Source organism: Akebia trifoliata, chromosome 16, assembly GCF_017979445.1.
Source record: "Akebia trifoliata isolate Shusen 1 chromosome 16, ASM1797944v1, whole genome shotgun sequence".
NCBI lineage: Eukaryota > Viridiplantae > Streptophyta > Magnoliopsida > Ranunculales > Lardizabalaceae > Akebia > Akebia trifoliata.
This window is the reverse complement of record NC_141390.1, coordinates 3,191,401-3,204,107: the sequence shown is the minus strand read 5'-3', so window position 1 is coordinate 3,204,107 and position 12,707 is coordinate 3,191,401. Positions and strand designations below refer to the sequence as shown.

Below are 12,707 nucleotides of genomic sequence, written 5' to 3'. Positions count from 1 at the left end.
TTTTCATACATTTTATCGGATCACGACATGGTTGATCTAGAACTATCCGATGATATATTGGAACGAATGTGAAATTTGTAATACTTCAAATTTGAAATTTGAATGAAGAAAAATCAACCAACTTAGATTCTTGGACATTATTTCTTATCTTATCCTATAAACCGTGGGATCATGCAATTTCAAGATTTTTACTAGTCAAAGTCATTATTCTTTCGAACATTGTTTTCGTATCAAAGTAGGTAAGTCACCAATTTTGATTTTAAATAATTAAAAATATTTAATTATTAATAAAATATGATTCATCCAAGCTAACTTATAAGCCATTGAGTTAACTCAACTTCATATCTCTCGACATATCAGGTGCTTTCTTCTTGAATCTTAAACATTGATCTAGAACATCAAAATAAGTTAATGAAATTTAACTTCTAGAAATTTGTTCCATATAACACTATTTAATTATAAGCACAATAAAATAAGTTATTTGACTTTGGACTTCTTCAAAATTTTGACTTAATGATCAAATGTTACAATTGTCAAATAAGAAGGCAAAGAAAAGTGTCTCCTTCAACATAAATTTTATCTATTTGTACTTTGTACACGATATGTGTCATGCAAACTCTATAAATAGGAGACGTTCCCCTCATTTCTTCTTCATAACTACTCTGTAACAACTCATACATTAGTTACGATGAAGACATCTTCCCTTCTTCATCTTCTTCTTCTTTCTCTTTTGATCTCCACCGTTACAATCAAAGCATCACGGGTGTTATTAGATGATGATGACTTTGAAGACGTTCATGACACATCGGGCAACGAGGTTAAATCAGGTCAAGAGTACCATATACTACCCTCCATTCGTGGAAGTGGTGGTGGGGTGACACTAGCAAGCACAAGGAATGGCTCTTGTCCATTGGATGTCGTCCAAGATCAAGACGAGCTATCAAATGGTCTTCCATTGACGTTCACTCCTGTGGACCCAACAGAAGATAGCGTTGAAATTAGCACCGATCTCAACATCAAGTTCTCTGCTTCGACGACTTGTGTGCAATCAACAGTGTGGCAGCTTGGCAATCTTGACGAATCCACAGGGCAAAGGTTCGTGACAACGGGTGGGGTTAAAGGGAATCCAGGTCGTTCAACTTTGAGCAATTGGTTTAAGATTGATAGATATGAGGATGCTTACAAGCTTTATTATTGCCCTACTGTGTGTGACATCTGCAGACCCCAGTGTGGTAACATTGGCATTTATATCGAGGATGGAGTTAGACGTTTGGCATTAAGTGATCAACCTTTTAAGGTTGTGTTTAAGAAGGTGTAAACGATGGTTCTTGTTTAAGAATCAAAACCCCCTATGATGTATAAGTTTTATTTAATATAATAATGATAATAAAGAGGGTTCGAATATATTAATTAAACTTTGGAGGATAAACAATTGCAGGAACTATTATTATTTGTTTTCAATAATCTAATTTTTGTTTCTTCTTTATTGATAGAAACTGAAAACTTTGTTGATTGTTGTATGAGGATAGTAGAACCCAATTAGTAGGGTATATACAGAGAATAATTGAATGAAATTATAGTATATATATATCCCACTGAATTGCTGTAAGAGTGTTACTTCTATCATATTTAATCCTCAAAAGCCAAAAGGTGAACAAAATAAAACACGCTTGTGGTTTGGTCCAAAAACTTAGGTTTCCCATGTGAAGATTATTTATAGAGGTGTAGAAAAGGCTATGGGCCTGAAGCCTGACCCATCTGAAAATGTAGGCTTGAGGCCAGCATGACCCATCTTTGGAGTCAATGTGAGGCAGGCCTGAATTTATATATCTTACATTTTTTATTTGAAAAATTAATTTAAAAATATTTTTTTAATAATTATTATTAACAAATCTCTTTTTTATTTCGATTCAAGCGGATACGTCTTTTCCTATATCGTTTCACACTCTTTTTAAAAATTAATTTAAAATTATTTTTTTTAATAATTATTGCTAACAAATCTCCTTTTTATTTCGATTCAAGCAGACACGTCTCTTAAAAATCTAGAAATTGATTCTTATCAAATACATATATAAAAATATACTAAAATTAAAACTCTAAACATCAAATAAATCTTTAAAAAGTCTATAAATTAATTTTTTTTATTTGTATTGATTTTGTCTATTTTCAAATAAATATTTAAAAACTAAAAACGTCATTACATAAGTACCGATTTTAATAAATAAATTCTATTAAAAATTAAAAATAAAAAATAAAAATCAAATGAGAATCCAATTTTAAACTTTAGTTAATAGTTAAATAAAATTTTAGAAAATCTGGAAATTGATTCTTATCAAATATATATAGAGAAATATACTAAAATTAAAATTCTAAAAATCGAATAAATCTTTAAAAAAATATAGAAATTAATTTTTTATTGGTATTTATATTTTCAAATAAATATTTAAAAACTAAAATCGTTATTACTTAAGTACCGGTTTTAATAAATAAATTCTATTAAAAATAAAACATAAAAAAGTTCAACGTGAATCCAATTTTAAACTTTAGTTAACTGAAATCTTAGAAAATCTGGAAATTGATTCTTATCAAATATATATATATATATAGAAACATACTAAAATTAAAACTCTAAAAATCGAATAAATCTTTAAAAAAATATAGAAATTAATTTTTTTTATTTGTATTGATTTTTTATATTTTCAAATAAAATATTTAAAAACTAAAAACGTCATTACTTAAGTACCGATTTTAATAAATAAATTTCATTAAAAATTTAACGAGAATCCAATTGTAAAGTTTAGTTAACTGAAATCTTAGAAAATCTGGAATTTGATTCTTATCAAATATATATATATATATATATATATATATATATATATATATAGAAACATATTAAAATTAAAACTTTAAAAATCTTAGAAAATCTGGAATTTGATTCTTATTATAGAAACATATTAAAATTAAAACTTTAAAAATCTTAGAAAATCTGGAATTTGATTCTTATCAAATATATATATATATATATATATATATATATATATATATATATATATATATAGAAACATATTAAAATTAAAACTTTAAAAATCGAATAAATCTTTAAAAAGTATAAAAATTAATTTTTTTATTTGTATTGATTTTTTCTATTTTCAAGTAAATTAATTAAAATATATTTTGACCTGTAATTTTAATTTTTTTGGTTCGGTTTTAAAAATTAAAAAGTTTAACGAGAATCCAATTTTAAAGTTTAGTTAACTGAAATCTTAGAAAATCTAGAAAATGATTCTCATCAAATATATATAGAAATATACTAAAATTAAAACTCTAAAAATCGAATAAATCTTTAAAAAATCTAGAAATTAATTTTTTTAATTTGTATTGATTTTTTCTATTTTCAAATAAATATTTAAAAACTAAAAACGTCATTACTTAAGTACTGATTTTAATAAATAAATTCTATTAAAAATAAAAAATAAAAAAAATCCAACGAGAATCCAATTTTAAACTTTAGTTAACTAAAATCTTAGAAAATCTGGAAATTGATTCTTATCAAATATATATATATATATATATATAGAAATATACTAAAATTAAAACTCTAAAAATCGAATAAATCTTTTAAAAATATATAGCAATTAATTTTTTTTTATTTGTATTGATTTTTTCTATTTTCAGATAAATATTTAAAAACTAAAATCATTATGAATCTTGAATCCTTTATGTACAACAATCTCCTTATAAAACCCATCAATCTCTCTCTCTCTCTCTCTCTCTCTCTCTCTCTCTCTCTCTCTCTCTCTCTCTCTCTCTCCAGTGGTCTTGCAACCCCATTTACAGATTCTCAAACAATCTCAAATCCCTCAAATAGCACCCAAAAATCACTCCCATTTGATTCTAACAAAGCTTAAAATTCCAAAAACGGAGAAAAAAACAGAGTCCCCTCGAGAAGAACATGTATCTTCTTATTTCTTTGGTTTGCTTATCAAAGGTAGATTAGTATCTAAATATTTTATTTTATCCTCTTGTGGGTTTGTTTTTCTTCCCCTCATTTTATTTTGTGGATAACCAGTTATTTTAGTTCTTGATATCTGTATGGTTTCATTGGGTATGAAATTAGATCCGAATATTATCTAAAAAAGGATCAGATTCTTTAGTTACTGTTTTATAGATTTTTCTATGCTTCATGTATGTTTCTTTATTTGTTCTTAGAATTTAGAATTCACGTATTGTTTTGTTTTTTTTTTCTTGGAATTATGGTGTGAAATATGAGAATTTTTTGGGATATACTTTTATCTCTTTCCAATGCAGATGTCCACTTAAGAATTTATGTTTGTTAGATAATTAATTAGGATCATGATGCTTCTTATTTATATTTGGCATTGGATATTGGGTGAGTGACTCTTATCCACTATGTGAAAAAGGCTCATATTTGACGGTCTTAGCCCATGGTTGATAGATGCTAACAGAATAATTCGGGTAGAGTTGTACCAATTGCAAAAACTTAGATATTTCTTCATAGTGATCAGATGAAGATCCCTTACCATGGACAAGATGTCTGCCTAGCAATTTACTACATTAGGGAAATTGCCAAACATTCAAAAGTATGAGAAGATAATACAATTAATACACGCTTACGTGGAGTGCTAAATAATTGGTTTACTCACTTGATTCTACATTCACAAAATACTTGACTTTGCATACCATGTTAGTATGCAAAGAAATATTGGAAAATGGAATTTGATCATAAAAGATCAACAATCTAAACGAGCTGAATCCCAAAAAGAGTTTTGAAAACTAATTAGAAAATTGATATGAAGTTGAAACATTCTCCACGATCACATGTTTTATGGTTTAACATCCAATATTTTAGTCATTTATCAAGTATTTAAAGGCCATAGAGCAATAAATTGTTCTCATTGGGGAAATCATCACAGAATAACATACAAAACCCTATTTTATAGTTTATCTACTTAAAATCAAACATTCAAAGTGATAGAAACTTGAAGAAAGAGAGGTTACATGTGCTTTGCATTGAAAATATGCTAAGTAACAATAGATCTACAAATAAATTTAACTTTTTTCAATGAATCAAGGACCTTTTCCCATGAAATTAAAGATGATGGCCATGATGGTCTCGATCCAACTTGTTTATCATAATAATAAATCATCATGGTTGCCCAAAGTATTATCAAATGATATTAGCAAGGTCCTTCGTACAATAATAATTCGTTAGGTTAGGGTTTCATTGCAAGTAACAAAGACAATTTTTTACTATTAGAATTTCATTGAGAGAGAGAGAGAGAGATTTGTCTAAGAGCATGGGTATTTTTGCTCAAACAAAGTGGTTATTGTAGTAAATTGCCCGATTTCCCACTTGAAGGCCATTGTAATAATGAGTTTCACAAACTCAGCAGGGTAACCAAGCTTATCAAGTTGAAAATGAAGACATCCTTCCCAAACCAAATCCAAGTTTTCAAAGCCTTGTTCTTATTTGCAAACTCAATTCAATAAGAATAATGAAATCTATAAATAGTCCATGAAAATATTTTTGTCAAAATTAATCTTATATAACTATAGCAATATTATCGTGTGAAGTTACAAACCTTCTATTGGGTCCATCATCCTTAACAAGTATGTGTGTCGCAATGTCAACATCAAGCTGCCAAAGAAAAAGAAAAATGTCAATAAGTCTATTTATGTTGGTAGAGACACTAGGAATGGAAGTAAACATGTGTCTACACTCTACATAAGACTTAAAATGCACAAACAGATGGCTAGGACAAGTGAAATAACTCATCGAACAACTTAACCCGAGCCGGAATTCTAATTCGTGTCAATTTGTTGGAGTAAGCTGAGAAGCAAATTATTTAATTTAACAACTCTAGCGATCAACTCTAGTAATTGAAAAGAAGGCAATTTTTTTTTTTTTTTTTTTTTTTGAAAGGTCAACAGGGTTAAGGCAGACCCAGACCAGCTACAACCTTAAGAACGGAAAACCCCTACGATCCTTATCAATGATAGAACCGAGATTACAAGGGAGAACTCCACTATCTATTTCAGAACAATCCATAGAGTCTTGGGAGGAAGCAAGATAATCCGCTGCTTGGTTAGCTTCCCTGAAAACATGAAAGAAGGAGTACCTGTGGAAACTAGGAAGGAGCCTTCTAATGGCAATGACTAAGTGTATAACACTCCATGGAATACTCCATCGGTTGTTAAGGATATTGACAGCCAATAATGAGTCTGCTTGAACCCGAATGTTGAGGCAACCTTTTGCGATACACAACTTGAGCCCTTCAAGAATAGCTTGTATTTCGTGATAAATGATTGAGACTGGGTTCACTCGGCGAGCAATAGCAGCAATTATCATACCTTCATGGTCTCGAATGATAGCTCCAAGACCACCTCGAGATTCTGAGTATGAGCCATCAGTGTTGAGTGCCCACGTGCCAATGTCTGGTTTTGGCCATGAGCAATAAACTCTCCTCGGCTGAGAGAAGGTCGCATTAAATTCCCAGGCTTGAAGGAAGTGCCTATTGTAGTCTGTATCCTCAATCTCTATCAAGGAGTCTTCAAACTTTAACCGAATTTCTTCTTGGATCATAGAGACAATAGAGTTGTGACTATTAAATTTGTTATGAAATATCCTGTTGCACCTCTCTCTCCACAAATGATAGATGAAGGCACAGAAAATAACTCTTTTGATATCTTGAATGGTTGAGTTGCCCTTGAATTTAGATGCGGCCCACATCACCTCTTCTTCCCAATTGCCCAAGGTACGATTGTGCATACATCTCTTAAGGATTTCAGTCCATAATTGCCTAGAATAGGAGCAGTCATAAAATAAGTGGTTCGTGTCTTCTTCATGGTTGCCACAGAGTTTGCAAGAAGCCTCAACTCTTAACCCCCAATCTTTAAGTTTTCTCAATGTTTTTAGCCTTCCTTTAAGCGCAAGCCATGCTATGAAGCTATGTCTTGGAATTCTAGCTTTGCTCCAAACAAGATGGGCCCAAATGGGCGAGATAGAGTGAGTCATGTAGTTCTTAACAGCTGAATTAATTGAGAAGGTGCCATTGGACTTTCCTTTCCAAACTACAATGTCTTCTATGCCATGATGGATGGGAACTTCATTGAGATAATGGGCGATCTCTTGGAATGAAGCTTCTCTACCTGCTGGAATTCTCCAATTGCCATTTCTAATGATGGCAATTTGTTTTTACAAATTATACATTCAAGAAATCAATCAATCAATGGGGTGTTTGTCGGCCTGACGAGATGTGTAATGTGCAGAAAACAGAAGCAAAGAAACGAAAGCACTGGCTACAAAGATCGCATCCTGTGGTACAAGTCAAACTGAATGTCTCCCCTCAAAACATCAGTAATGATTACCCTGCCAAATTATAGTGTCTGAGGCAAATCCATAAACATAAGAGCCCTACAAGAAATGATTGTATCATATTGTTAGCGTACAAGAGCTTTCAAGTAGGAAACTAAAACCTCTCAAAGGGAAAATAAGAATTAGAACATCAATTCAGCATAGATGTAGTGCTAACAAAAATAAATAAAAAGAACAAAAACAAATATAAAAAAAATCAGTTTATTACCTCGGACTTTTCAATTACTAGGGGATGAAAATCGGTGGTCTGCCACCCAGAAGTGAATGGTGCCAACATGTCATGCCCTTTAAACCTGAGGTTGAAGATATAATTTAACGAAGGAAACAACATTGTATAAATATCATCTGGATATAATTACATAAATAGACAAAAAAAAATAATTTTGTGGTGCCCAAATAGAGATAAGGACTGATTCTTGGCGAGAATCATCTCTTTACCATGGAGATAATACTAACAAAAAATTACCTCATATAGGGATCATAGCAACCATATCTCTTTGTAGGGATCATAGCAACCATATCGATGACTGCTTGGGAAAAGATGGTTTTCTTATGTTCATTGCATATATGACACTTATCTCTGTCAAACTCCTTAATGAATATTTTTTAATTAGCTCTCATTTCTTTACTCTTCAGCAATGTCATGATACCATAGATGAGAGAAAAAAAAGATATATCCTTATTGTTGGGGATATTGGGTGTTCTAAGAATGCTTCACAAAAAAGTTAGGCTTCTTTGGATTATGGTTTCTAAATATATATATATATATAGTTAGCCTATATTTACTCTCCATTCTTACTTTCATTTTCTAGGGTCCACGTAAATAATGTATTGGACGATCCCACAGCATAATGAATTTATGAGCCTCAATGTATCCTTTTGGGTTGCCTTGGATCCTAACCAATACACCCCCACACACATACCACTCATTCATTTTATGACCTAGCTAGCCATGTCTATTAGCATAATGGACCATTGCATTTGAATCGACACAATTCCTTTCTTTGTGCTTGGTTTTATTCAAGAAATTTAGTCCAAATCATCACATTGTTTAAGGCTTGATTGCACATTGGACAAGTGAGACTGAATCAATCCAACACATACTAATGGTCAATTAATCAATCAATATCGGTATGAGATTTTGACAAATAGAAAATGTCCGTCAGCTTTGCAATGCCAAGAATGCATCTCAAAAGATTGTTCAAGCGCACTAAACATAGACAAACAAATGCCCGATTGCGATGCATTAGCCTATTTATAGCCTTACACTTAAACAAGTAAGAATATAAATCATGAGAATCTATATATTAGGTAGAAAAAGAATATCTACTTGTACTTACATCTATAATCTATATCATCAATGACTCAGTTTTTTTAGGTTGTGAAAATAAACTTGATTTTATTCAGGTTGGAGAGTTTACCTGTAATGAGTTCAGAATCCAGTATTTGGTAGAACAAGTAGCACTGTAAGTCTGCACAATCAATCAGAATTAATATTATTAAAAATAAAAACCTGAGATGTTGGTCAGAAACATTAGATCCAAGATTCAATCATCAAATTTTTATTTGTTTTTAGGTTTTGTTTCGTGTAAAATTAACACATTTGGGAAACAAAAAATCAAAATTAATATATTTTGTGAAATCCAAAACCCTAGATCTCATCCTCATCAATCTGAACAACACTATGGATCCATCAACCTGAGAGAGAGAGAGAGAGAAAGAGAGTCACTTTAAAAAACAACAGATCACTCCATCGTTTCCAATCTTGAGAGATCGAGAGATCACTTCGAGCGATCAAATAGAGAGCGATTGAGCGATGACATCGATCCAAAGATGAGATCGATATAGAGATGAGATCGAGGGAGAAGGGAGAGAAATCGATCGACGGTGAGAAAGCAATGGAGAAATCGATTGATTGAGTGAGATAGAGAGAGAGGCAGAGAGTGAGAGGTCGATCGATCAACTGTGAGAGAGAGACAGTAAGATTCGATCGACTGTGAGAGAGAGACAGTGAGATTGAGTGAGATAGACAGAGAGGCAGAGAGTGAGAGGTCGATCGATCGACTGTGAGAGAGAGACAGTAAGATTCGATCGACTGTGAGAGAGAGACAGTGAGAGAGGGAGAGAAACAACTCGACTGTGAGAAAGGGAAAGAGGGGCAGAGTTCAGGTTTAAAATTCGACCAAAAACGAGGTCCATGGGCCGCGGAATTTTGGGTTTAAAATTCGACGGGCCAGGCCCAACAAATTTTTTTAGAAAAATTTGTGATTTTCACGTAGTGATCGTCATACTTTTAAAAATGAGTGGATCTCCACTTATGTATTTGTGAAGTTAAGGATATAAAATAAAGAGGGTATTGGATTTAATCTTCAAATCCAATATTATTTACTTAAATTAAAATCAAGATTGTTTAATTCATAAATGTCTTCACCCTATTAAACATATTGTTTAATTTATTATTTTTCAGTTTGAATTTTGGGTCATACAGCCTGCACGTGCAGGACCCACTAGTATTATAAAAGTAAAATGTGCATAAAATATAATAGAGGTGATGCCAGATGGGGTTGCTTTTATGATTTCCGTGCAAAATGGGTTTTCAAGGTAGATGGTAAGAATTTCAGCAAATTCAATCCTCTTATGACCTCTTTTCAATTAAGCTAATTTGTTTTTGGTTTCTTGTATTTGAATTCAAAAAAAAAAATCTTAGGAAATATTTGAGTGACACAAGGGAATTCTTTGAAATTCCAATCTGCTTTTTTAATCATTGATTGGTGAAAAATATTTAATGTATTGGTAACAATTAATGAAATTTCTTCTAAGAATCTATTTTGTAGTGATAACAATATTTTTCATTATTCCACAATTTCACTATCATTGTCTTTTGACTTCTTATTGCAAGATCTTAAGTGTTTTAGGAAGAAAGAAAAATACTTAATATGATAAATATGGAGTGAGATTCTTCATAAAAAGTGGGTTCCCAATATTTTGGAAACAAAGATTGGAGAAGGATCAACTCTTAAAGTATCAGAGCGAGGTTGGAGTGTGGATGCATTCCTTTAGTCTGAAGAAGTAGACACTAGTCTTGATTACTTAATCAAGGAACCATGACAACAAGTGTACTTTTCAATCGTTGTTTTCAAGTTCGACAACATTCATGAGGATGAGAGAGTTTTCCAATTGCTTCCGAGGACGAGGGTGATCCAAGTAATATTATCATGGATGTTATTGCAAGTGGGTTGGATTTAGAATTTTGTAATTTGATGCAAATCATCGAGATCTTGTAATCTAAGCTCTCAACCTCGACAAAGAATTGAGACATTATTAGTGCTTCCATTAAAGTCCGACCTTTGCACCACTACGCCATCAATGAAGTCACCAAGGAGCTACTCTAGCAAAATGTTAGGATTTCATGAGAGGATAAACAAGATTTGAAAAAAACATAAGAGGATAAGAAAGATTTAGAAAAACAAAACCGTCCGATAAGCATGGAGATCTAGTATAGCTTCCGACAGCACACGTCACAGTGCCAACCATAGTAACCAAGTCCAGATTTGGCAATTATTTGGGAGGGGTCAGTTCGGTTTAATTAAGATAAACCACAAGAAAGTTTCGAAAATTAAAAATTGGGACTATACAAATGATGTTTTGGATTTCTTTTAAAAAAAAACCATCACAACTCAAAAAAAGCCCATATTTGAAGGGCCAAGGCATTGAATTTCATAATGTTTGATGGACCAAGCTGCTGAATTTTTATTGTTGATTTATTTTGGCATGTCGAAATCGTCAAATTAATGGAGGATGGGAGAAATTTGACAGTTCTAAGCCATCGAATCTGGGGAATATAAAAAATTTTAACTGCTCTAGGCCGTCTAAATTCAATTGCTAAAATTCATGGGCCTTGGCCTGTTGAATTTTTCCGTTTTCACGTAGTGCATCAACTTTAACCTCCCTAAAAATCCTATCTTGTTCTTTATATTTAAAGGTTTAAAATATATAATCTTGAGGTGAAAGGCTTTTGGGTTGGGGTAGATTAATTGGCAAATGGTCGATTAAATTGGATGGTCCCTTGTTCAGATATTTTTTTCCAAATGTTGTGATACTGGTGCCAATAGGATGTGCATAGTTCTAAGTTGGAGATAAAAGTAAACTTGAATCAGTCTAAGTTTAGTACACTATGTGAAAAATGAAAACTTCGATGGGCCAAGGTCCTCGAATTTAAGAAACCGGATTTTGATAGTCCAGGGCCATTGAAAATTTTTGTCCCCCTTGTTCGATGGCTTAGAGCCATCAAATTTCTCCCATCCTCCACTAATTTGATGGTTTTTAGCCTGTCGAAAAAAAAAATTTGACAATGAAAAATTCCACACCTTAGTACGTCGAATATGGGCTTTTTTCATGTTGTGATACCAAGTTGATGTGCTCCTTTCTATTGACCCGTAAACCTGTTTTAACGGATTAGTAACTTGGTGCTTGTGGGAATTGAACCCACAAACTTTACCACCAAGCTAAGACACAATATCTAATTGTGTTACATGAAGCACGTAAAAGGATCAAATGTTGGTCAGCACAACCTAACATTACATTGGGAATAGCTAACAATTCAACCCAACATCTATGATAAATAGTATAACAATAGAGAAAGAGACTTGTAAAGTTAGCTTCCATTATATTGTAAACAAGTTTGATTTTCTTCTGTACCTCATAAGGTTGGGATGGTTATGTTCATACATTAATGGAGGAATAACATCAGTTCCCCTAAACAAAAATGAGAAAGATTTATGAAAAGTTGAGTTTACTATTTGGGTGATGAGCTAATAGAGAAAGGGGTAAATGCAAAACTAGAATTATGGAGGGATGCATGCATTGGAGTTGAAGGGGTCTAAAATAAGTTGCAATAGGACAATATATTAACTTTATTAATGGAAAAAAAAAATGATTAGGCGATCATTTCTAAATATCCTAGTTCAATTGTCTATGGGGAAAAAGAGATCGAGGATGCCGTTGTTCATAGAATTAGAGCTAGCCAACCAAAACAAAAGATCACAATTATATCAAGTGTACTTTTTCGGGAGAGGTGCTGAGTTCAAGCCCCTTCGTTGGTATTGCATGTACCTAGAGGATTTGGGCGAGATTGGGTGCTCTAAGAGGCCAGTTGCCTTGTCCTACTAGTCGAACTAGAGCCCTCATAATAAATAATAAATAAATAAATAAATAAAATATGATCATAAAATGTCAATAACTATGATAATTGTGGAAAGGTTTTTTATACATTTGCACTCCCTCAAGATATACATTAATGCAGATGATGTTG

At 32.1% G+C, this 12,707-nt stretch overlaps 1 long non-coding RNA gene and 1 pseudogene across 2 annotated transcripts; one reads left to right on the top strand and one right to left on the bottom strand.

Annotated features, from left to right (window-relative positions):
• The first annotated feature begins 643 nt into the window (after positions 1-643).
• On the top strand, positions 644-1,470 carry LOC147382290 (kunitz trypsin inhibitor 5 pseudogene; annotated as a pseudogene).
• A 4,133-nt stretch (positions 1,471-5,603) lies between these two features.
• LOC147382289 (uncharacterized) lies at positions 5,604-9,538 on the bottom strand. Of its 2 annotated transcripts, XR_015174069.1 has the most exons (5): positions 9,126-9,538; positions 8,818-8,868; positions 7,605-7,689; positions 7,390-7,435; positions 5,604-5,659 (listed from the first exon to the last, which is right to left on the bottom strand). It is a non-coding gene; the product is annotated as an uncharacterized LOC147382289 (long non-coding RNA). The 2 variants fall into 2 exon arrangements; XR_015174068.1 differs by lacking the exon at positions 5,604-5,659 and having other exon boundaries at positions 7,230-7,435.
• Positions 9,539-12,707: the final 3,169 nt, after the last annotated feature.